The sequence below is a fragment of the Poromitra crassiceps genome (assembly GCF_964638095.1).
Source record: "Poromitra crassiceps genome assembly, chromosome: 27".
Classification (NCBI taxonomy): Eukaryota; Metazoa; Chordata; class Actinopteri; order Beryciformes; family Melamphaidae; genus Poromitra; species Poromitra crassiceps.
Window position 1 is genome coordinate 1,709,523 of NC_139650.1, and position 10,000 is coordinate 1,719,522.

Genomic DNA, 10,000 nt, shown 5'->3' on the forward strand with positions numbered 1-10,000 from the left:
ACACTGGCCCACTGAACTGGCCTAATAATAAGAATAATAGCATGTGTGTGTGAGCGCGTGTGTGTGTGAGCGCGTGTGTGTGTGTGAGCGCGCGCGTGCGTGTGTGTGTGTGTGTGTGTGTGTGTGTGTGTGTGTGGAAGGGTCCTGTGGAAGACATGGTCCATGATTAAATTAGGATCATATTTTTAGAGCACGGCTATGCTGTTGTAGCTATAGAGTTCCAGAGTATAAAGCAAACTTCATGGATGTCCAAAATTCAATGTTTAGAATAGAAAAATGTCAATTGTGTGCAGAGTGAATTATGGGAGTGAGAGAAACTGTGTGTGCGTGTGTGTGTGTGTGTGTGTGTGTGTGTGTGTGTGTGTGTGTGTGTGTGTGTGTGTGTGTGTGTGTGCGTGCGTGCGCCTGCGCGCGCGGGTGTGTGTGAGAGAGAGAGAGAGGCCACAACAGAGACAGGAAATCTTTGGAAACGGGACAGGAAAAGTGTGAATAGTGTCCAAGTCAGCACTATTGTGCGTGTATTTATTAAAGACACACACACACGCACACACACACGCACACACACGCACACGCACACACACGCACACAGTACACGCACATACACTAAACCCCCCCATGTCCTTTCTTTTCTCATCAAGTACAGATTGCCAATTAGGACGCCTCTCAAGTCGTGTTTCCATTACTCTCAGAAATGCGCAAAATCTATATATCGCAATAGAAATTGGGTAATGGAAACACGTGAATTTCGAAAAACCTCCCAAATATCGCAAAAAGTTTTTTCGCTCTCATGAGGTGGTTTTTCAGACGTGTCGATATAGAAGTTTATCGCAAAAGTGTAATGGAAACACATTTTTCGCATTTGCACGTCATGTGACCCATATTATCCCTTGGAAAAGGAGCGGAAAATAAGTTTGGTAAGTAAGGTTCGATAGCCGTGTCAAAACCTCCGCAGCAAGTGGAAAACTTTGAAGCAACGCTACCTAGCAGAAAGACGAGTATGCAAAAGCGTAGCCGGGCAAATTAGATAATGTTTAATGGCAGAAATCGGTCCATGGTGACAGCAGGCTGCCTGTGTGCGCGCATTTGGCACAGCGGCGAGATGAGAGGATGAAAAGCACACACTGGTGCGGTGGTGCTGTCTGAAGTGAATACAGTGACTGTGAGTAGGCTAATACATTGCACACGTTTCAGGTGCAATTATAGAACCAAATCAGCCTTTTCCCCCCTCCATCTCTAAATCGGACCAGTTGTAGGCTATAGGCTACCTTTTTTCCTCTGCCTGTCGCGCTGACTGCATTCACGCAGCCAGCAACATTTTGCGACTCATTTTCTTTTGAATTGATAATCAGGCTCGTTTATATGCATTGTAACTTCATGTTGGGATTTGCATTGACCATTGGTTGGATTTGAGCATGCAGGGGACGGGATATGGGGCAGATCCCCGTGCGTAATCACTGTGGGCAGCTGCTGCAACGGGGAATCACTCAAACGCAACTTCAATGGAAACGCCTACAAGTCGCAATTGTACATTGTCGAAGTTGTAGAAATATCGCAATTCTTTTGCGAAAAACTGTAATGGAAACACAGCTTCAGTCACTCTATGGTTTCCCCAAGGTTGACTGGCACTGCTCACTGCTGTCTTAATGACTTCCAATTACCAGCAGGCAACGACTTCCAATTACCATCAGGCAATGACCGTCCACTATAGAAGCTCGCTCCTTCTCTGTTACAGTTTCACACATAGCCAACCCTCACGCTGTAGTCTGCTGAAGGTACAGAAAGAACCCTCACGCTGTAGTCTGCTGAAGGTACAGAAAGACCCTCATGCTGTAGTCTGCTGAAGGTACAGAAAGAACCCTCACGCTGTAGTCTGCTGAAGGTACAGAAAGAACCCTCACGCTGTAGTCTGCTGAAGGTACAGAAAGAACCCTCACGCTGTAGTCTGCTGAAGGTACAGAAAGAACCCTCACCCTGTAGTCTGCTGAAGGTACAGAAAGAACCCTCACCCTGTAGTCTGCTGAAGGTACAGAAAGAACCCTCATGCTGTAGTCTGCTGAAGGTACAGAAATAACCCTCACGCTGTAGTCTGCTGAAGGTACAGAAAGAACCCTCACGCTGTAGTCTGCTGAAGGTACAGAAAGAACCCTCACGCTGTAGTCTGCTGAAGGTACAGAAAGAACCCTCATGCTGTAGTCTGCTGAAGGTACAGAAAGACCCTCACGCTGTAGTCTGCTGAAGGTACAGAAAGACCCTCACACTGTAGTCTGCTGAAGGTACAGAAAGAACCCTCACGCTGTAGTCTGCTGAAGGTACAGAAAGAACCCTCACGCTGTAGTCTGCTGAAGGTACAGAAAGACCCTCACGCTGTAGTCTGCTGAAGGTACAGAAAGAACCCTCACACTGTAGTCTGCTGAAGGTACAGAAAGAACCCTCATGCTGTAGTCTGCTGAAGGTACAGAAAGACCCTCACACTGTAGTCTGCTGAAGGTACAGAAAGACCCTCACACTGTAGTCTGCTGAAGGTACAGAAAGAACCCTCACGCTGTAGTCTGCTGAAGGTACAGAAAGAACCCTCATGCTGTAGTCTGCTGAAGGTACAGAAAGACCCTCACACTGTAGTCTGCTGAAGGTACAGAAAGAACCCTCACACTGTAGTCTGCTGAAGGTACAGAAAGAACCCTCATGCTGTAGTCTGCTGAAGGTACAGAAAGAACCCTCATGCTGTAGTCTGCTGAAGGTACAGAAAGAACCCTCACGCTGTAGTCTGCTGAAGGTACAGAAAGACCCTCACGCTGTAGTCTGCTGAAGGTACAGAAAGAACCCTCACGCTGTAGTCTGCTGAAGGTACAGAAAGAACCCTCACGCTGTAGTCTGCTGAAGGTACAGAAAGAACCCTCAAGCTGTAGTCTGCTGAAGGTACAGAAAGAACCCTCACGCTGTAGTCTGCTGAAGGTACAGAAAGAACCCTCACGCTGTAGTCTGCTGAAGGTACAGAAAGAACCCTCACGCTGTAGTCTGCTGAAGGTACAGAAAGACCCTCAAGCTGTAGTCTGCTGAAGGTACAGAAAGAACCCTCACGCTGTAGTCTGCTGAAGGTACAGAAAGAACCCTCACGCTGTAGTCTGCTGAAGGTACAGAAAGAACCCTCACGCTGTAGTCTGCTGAAGGTACAGAAAGAACCCTCACGCTGTAGTCTGCTGAAGGTACAGAAAGAACCCTCACGCTGTAGTCTGCTGAAGGTACAGAAAGAACCCTCACGCTGTAGTCTGCTGAAGGTACAGAAAGAACCCTCACGCTGTAGTCTGCTGAAGGTACAGAAAGAACCCTCACGCTGTAGTCTGCTGAAGGTACAGAAAGAACCCTCACGCTGTAGTCTGCTGAAGGTACAGAAAGAACCCTCACGCTGTAGTCTGCTGAAGGTACAGAAAGACCCTCACACTGTAGTCTGCTGAAGGTACAGAAAGAACCCTCACGCTGTAGTCTGCTGAAGGTACAGAAAGAACCCTCACGCTGTAGTCTGCTGAAGGTACAGAAAGAACCCTCACGCTGTAGCCTGCTGAAGGTACAGAAAGAACCCTCACGCTGTAGCCTGCTGAAGGTACAGAAAGAACCCTCACGCTGTAGTCTGCTGAAGGTACAGAAAGAACCCTCACGCTGTAGTCTGCTGAAGGTACAGAAAGAACCCTCACGCTGTAGTCTGCTGAAGGTACAGAAAGAACCCTCACGCTGTAGTCTGCTGAAGGTACAGAAAGAACCCTCACGCTGTAGTCTGCTGAAGGTACAGAAAGAACCCTCACGCTGTAGTCTGCTGAAGGTACAGAAAGAACCCTCACGCTGTAGTCTGCTGAAGGTACAGAAAGAACCCTCACGCTGTAGTCTGCTGAAGGTACAGAAAGAACCCTCACGCTGTAGTCTGCTGAAGGTACAGAAAGAACCCTCACGCTGTAGTCTGCTGAAGGTACAGAAAGACCCTCACGCTGTAGTCTGCTGAAGGTACAGAAAGACCCTCACGCTGTAGTCTGCTGAAGGTACAGAAAGAACCCTCACGCTGTAGTCTGCTGAAGGTACAGAAAGAACCCTCACGCTGTAGTCTGCTGAAGGTACAGAAAGACCCTCACGCTGTAGTCTGCTGAAGGTACAGAAAGACCCTCACGCTGTAGTCTGCTGAAGGTACAGAAAGACCCTCACACTGTAGTCTGCTGAAGGTACAGAAAGACCCTCATGCTGTAGTCTGCTGAAGGTACAGAAAGAACCCTCACACTGTAGTCTGCTGAAGGTACAGAAAGACCCTCATGCTGTAGTCTGCTGAAGGTACAGAAAGACCCTCACACTGTAGTCTGCTGAAGGTACAGAAAGAACCCTCACACTGTAGTCTGCTGAAGGTACAGAAAGACCCTCATGCTGTAGTCTGCTGAAGGTACAGAAAGAACCCTCACACTGTAGTCTGCTGAAGGTACAGAAAGACCCTCATGCTGTAGTCTGCTGAAGGTACAGAAAGACCCTCACACTGTAGTCTGCTGAAGGTACAGAAAGACCCTCATGCTGTAGTCTGCTGAAGGTACAGAAAGACCCTCACACTGTAGTCTGCTGAAGGTACAGAAAGACCCTCACACTGTAGTCTGCTGAAGGTACAGAAAGACCCTCATGCTGTAGTCTGCTGAAGGTACAGAAAGAACCCTCACGCTGTAGTCTGCTGAAGGTACAGAAAGAACCCTCACGCTGTAGTCTGCTGAAGGTACAGAAAGAACCCTCACGCTGTAGTCTGCTGAAGGTACAGAAAGAACCCTCACGCTGTAGTCTGCTGAAGCTACAGAAAGAACCCTCACGCTGTAGTCTGCTGAAGGTACAGAAAGAACCCTCAAGCTGTAGTCTGCTGAAGGTACAGAAAGACCCTCAAGCTGTAGTCTGCTGAAGGTACAGAAAGAACCCTCACGCTGTAGTCTGCTGAAGGTACAGAAAGAACCCTCACGCTGTAGTCTGCTGAAGGTACAGAAAGAACCCTCACGCTGTAGTCTGCTGAAGGTACAGAAAGAACCCTCACGCTGTAGTCTGCTGAAGGTACAGAAAGAACCCTCAAGCTGTAGTCTGCTGAAGGTACAGAAAGAACCCTCACGCTGTAGTCTGCTGAAGGTACAGAAAGAACCCTCACGCTGTAGTCTGCTGAAGGTACAGAAAGAACCCTCACGCTGTAGTCTGCTGAAGGTACAGAAAGACCCTCACGCTGTAGTCTGCTGAAGGTACAGAAAGAACCCTCACGCTGTAGTCTGCTGAAGGTACAGAAAGAACCCTCACGCTGTAGTCTGCTGAAGGTACAGAAAGAACCCTCACGCTGTAGTCTGCTGAAGGTACAGAAAGACCCCTCACGCTGTAGTCTGCTGAAGGTACAGAAAGAACCCTCACGCTGTAGTCTGCTGAAGGTACAGAAAGAACCCTCACGCTGTAGTCTGCTGAAGGTACAGAAAGAACCCTCACGCTGTAGTCTGCTGAAGGTACAGAAAGAACCCTCACGCTGTAGTCTGCTGAAGGTACAGAAAGACCCTCACGCTGTAGTCTGCTGAAGGTACAGAAAGACCCTCACGCTGTAGTCTGCTGAAGGTACAGAAAGAACCCTCACGCTGTAGTCTGCTGAAGGTACAGAAAGAACCCTCACGCTGTAGTCTGCTGAAGGTACAGAAAGAACCCTCACGCTGTAGTCTGCTGAAGGTACAGAAAGAACCCTCACGCTGTAGTCTGCTGAAGGTACAGAAAGAACCCTCACGCTGTAGTCTGCTGAAGGTACAGAAAGAACCCTCACGCTGTAGTCTGCTGAAGGTACAGAAAGACCCTCATGCTGTAGTCTGCTGAAGGTACAGAAAGAACCCTCACACTGTAGTCTGCTGAAGGTACAGAAAGAACCCTCACACTGTAGTCTGCTGAAGGTACAGAAAGAACCCTCACACTGTAGTCTGCTGAAGGTACAGAAAGACCCTCATGCTGTAGTCTGCTGAAGGTACAGAAAGAACCCTCACGCTGTAGTCTGCTGAAGGTACAGAAAGAACCCTCACGCTGTAGTCTGCTGAAGGTACAGAAAGACCCTCATGCTGTAGTCTGCTGAAGGTACAGAAAGAACCCTCACGCTGTAGTCTGCTGAAGGTACAGAAAGACCCTCACGCTGTAGTCTGCTGAAGGTACAGAAAGAACCCTCACACTGTAGTCTGCTGAAGATACAGAAAGACCCTCACGCTGTAGTCTGCTGAAGGTACAGAAAGACCCTCACGCTGTAGTCTGCTGAAGGTACAGAAAGAACCCTCACACTGTAGTCTGCTGAAGGTACAGAAAGAACCCTCACACTGTAGTCTGCTGAAGGTACAGAAAGACCCTCACGCTGTAGTCTGCTGAAGGTACAGAAAGACCCTCACGCTGTAGTCTGCTGAAGGTACAGAAAGGCACTGTGATAGCTGGGTGGCTGTGAGGAATAAAGCTGAGCACATTCACTCTCTGAACAGGAAGAGGCTGTGAGAAGAGGATTCTGATTCATGTCCGTTTATAGCTGATCAACAAAAGAGTTGAGCAGTCCTCATAAAACACCGCCCAGGGACACATCACGCATGCACACACTTACACATCCGCTCTCTCTCTCTCTCTCTCTTACACACACACACCCACACACACACGCACACGCATGTGCACGCACATGCACAGCAGCGCTCCATGTTAGAGTGGCTTATTGTTCTCTGGTGTAGAGGACACAATATCCACGTCTGGTAATGGAGGTTAGATTAATTGCTGACAAATCTGTATTCAGCAGTTCCCTTTCTCTGCGCCTGACAGATTTATGACAGAGATTGATGGAGGGGAGGGCCGGGCCCACAGCGCTCTGTCCTCACTGAAAGGAGGACAACAGCCCAGCCAGTCAAAGAGAGGCACAGGGAGAGAGGGACAGGGAGAGAGAGACAGGGAGAGAGAGAGACAGGGCGAGAGAGGTACAGGGAGAGAGGGACAGGGAGAGAGAGAGACAGGGAGAGAGGGACAGGGAGAGAGACACAGGAAGAGAGAGACAGGGAGAGAGACACAGGGAGAGAGGGACAGGGAGAGAGAGAGACAGGGCGAGAGAGGGACAGGGAGAGAGGGACAGGGAGAGAGAGGCACAGGGAGAGAGGCACAGGGAGGGGACAGGGAGAGAGTCAGGGAGAGGGGGACAGGGAGAGAGGGACAGGGAGAGAGAGAGACAGGGAGAGAGGGACAGGGAGAGAGAGAGACAGGGAGGGAGAGAGGGACAGGGAGAGAGGCACAGGGAGAGAGAGACAGGGAGAGAGAGACAGGGAGAGAGGGACAGGGAGAGAGAGACAGGGAGAGAGGCACAGGGAGAAAGGCACAGGGAGAGAGGGACAGGGAGAGAGAGACAGGGAGAGAGGGACAGGGAGAGAGAGACAGGGAGAGAGAGACAGGGAGAGAGAGAGACAGGGAGAGATAGAGACAGAGAAAGAGAGAGACAGGGAGAGAGAGGGACAGGGAGAGAGGGACAGGGAGAGAGAGGCACAGGGAGAGAGGGACAGGGAGAGAGAGACAGGGAGAGAGAGGGACAGGGAGAGAGGGACAGGGAGAGAGAGAGACGGGGAGAGAGAGAGAGGGACAGGGAGAGAGAGACAGGGAGAGAGAGGGACAGGGAGAGAGAGACACAGGGAGAGAGAGACACAGGGAGAGAGGGCTGTTTTGGTTGGATCTCATCTTACACATGACCAACAATAGTGTCTGTGAGCTAGTATAGGAGGCAAATACATTTGACCAGAAGAGTGACTTCGTTAACCAGCAAAAGCATTTCATACCCTAACCATCACAACATCATAATGACATCATATCCCACAAGAATAAAAGCCTGAGTGGAATATTTTTGCAATTCTGACTTATGTAACACATTTCCATATGAAGCCAATACATTAGATCCACACCTGATTCTGAAATCCGTAAGATGTTTGCTAATGAAATCAGAAGAAAGAATTCAGATATACACACAGAGGAAATGGCACAAATGTTAGTGTTCCATGTGCCAAATAGTTCTAGAAAATGTGCATTTTCTGATCTGGGACAGCTTGCGCTGAAATCTGGGACACTCATTTTTAGGCTTTAGGAAATCCTGTATCACCTTAATTTATGCAAGACAGATTTATGTTCCGTCACAAAATGAATATGTTCTATGCACAAATGAACTGATAGGTCTATAGATTAGATTTCAGTGTGATTAATAAGCCCTTGGTTTGCTATCCTAACTGGCCAATCATGACAGGCTTTTGATCCCTGACCTAAAAACAAATCAAATGTTGCATTCCAAAAGAGACTACGACCCACAAACCTGGAATAAAAATATGTTTCACATTTAGTTTTCCTTAAAGGAACTCGCCAACATTTTGGGAAATTTGTCTATTTTCCATATTCCTGATGGATCGATGCCCTCCTCTTTTCTGTGTGTGCAGTAGGAAGTAGTGACGCACCCCTCCTGCTAGTTAGCTTAGCACAATGACTGATAGTCTGTGGAACGGGCTAGCCTGCCCCCCGCTAAGTCACCAAATACACATTCACAACAGCGGCAAAATGCTCAAATGTACATGTCGTGACTCCTGCATTCACCACGCTGTGAAATAATCATGTAAAATTTATGAGACTTTGTACATTTCGAAGCAGATACATAGCTGGAACTACTTTCCTGACAAAACCAGAGGTTCCCGGCTTCCCACTATGTATTTTGGGTCGAAAATTACAATATCTTGTAATTTTAGAAATTACAATATCTTGTAATTTTACATTATTCATAACGTGGTGAATGCATGAGTCATACCATGCACATAAGAGTACATAAGAGCGTTTTGGCGCTGTTGGAATGTGTATTTGGTGACTTAACGTGGGGTAGACTAGCCCATTCCACAGACTACCAGTCATTGTGCTAAGCTAACTAGCAGGAGGGGGGCGTTGCTACTTTCTATTGCACGCACAGAGAAGAGAAGGGCATCGATCTTCTCATCTTACTACCGCGAATGACAAATAGGCAAATCTCCCAAAATGTTCCATGTTCCTTTAATGCATATTTCAATGCAATTATCACTGTCCCAGATTAGTCAAAGCATGCTGTCCCACTTTTGAAACCATATCTGCTAAAGCGGGACAGCTAAAGATGAATTTAAAAAAATATATATATATATACTATATATATTTTCACTGTATAATTTGATGCATAAATATAGGCTTAGATTGACAACGATTTTACAAGCAACTTATTATTACTGCCTCCATGCATCTTATGGCAGCTACAGAGAACTAAAACCATGCGTTCCCATTTGCATTCTCATTTTCTTCACCTACATGAAGCCATCTGACCTTCACATGAACAAAAAGCATTTCTTTGAATGGTGCTCTCGTCTTAGATCAGAGACACAAGGCCAACGTCCTTCCTCAGCGGAGTGACCCTGGGCTGTCGTGTCCACGGGCCATTCTATTGTGACTGACCTTAGACACAAATGATAACAATCAATGCAAAAAAAAATACAAACAACTTAGGGTGCCTAGTAGCGGTAGAGTCCCTGCTTACCAACAGGGTCGCGGGTTCGAGTCCCCGTGTTACCTCCACCTCCATACAGGCACAATTGGCCGTGTCTGCGGGTGGGAAGCCGGATTAAGGGTATGGGCCATATACTTGTGCTCGGTGCAAGGGCAAGCACTATCTAGCACTTGGAGACTGGGGGGGAATAGTGTGATCCTCCCACGCGCCACGTCCTGCCGGTGGAAAGAAGCGGCTGGCAACTGCACATGTATCGGAGGAAGTATGTGCTAGTCTACAACTCTCCCCAGATCAGAGGAGGGGAGGGAGGGGAGGGATACAAACAACTGAGTTGATATCAGTGTGTAAATAGATTAAATACGGTGACGGGCAACATATAAAAGCTAGGTGGCGTCAAAACACTTTCATGCAGCAGTCGGATGCTGCTGATCCCGATCCTGTCCATCCCCCGCCACTCCCCGGCGTGATGTC

General features: G+C 48.1%; 1 protein-coding gene across 1 annotated transcript in view; it reads right to left on the minus strand.

Moving 5' to 3' along the window:
* slc4a8 (solute carrier family 4 member 8) overlaps nt 1-10,000 on the minus strand; it is a gene marked incomplete at both ends in the record, with an annotated part of 93,091 nt that overhangs the window by 13,835 nt on the left and 69,256 nt on the right. The gene's annotated exons all lie outside the window — the stretch shown is intronic.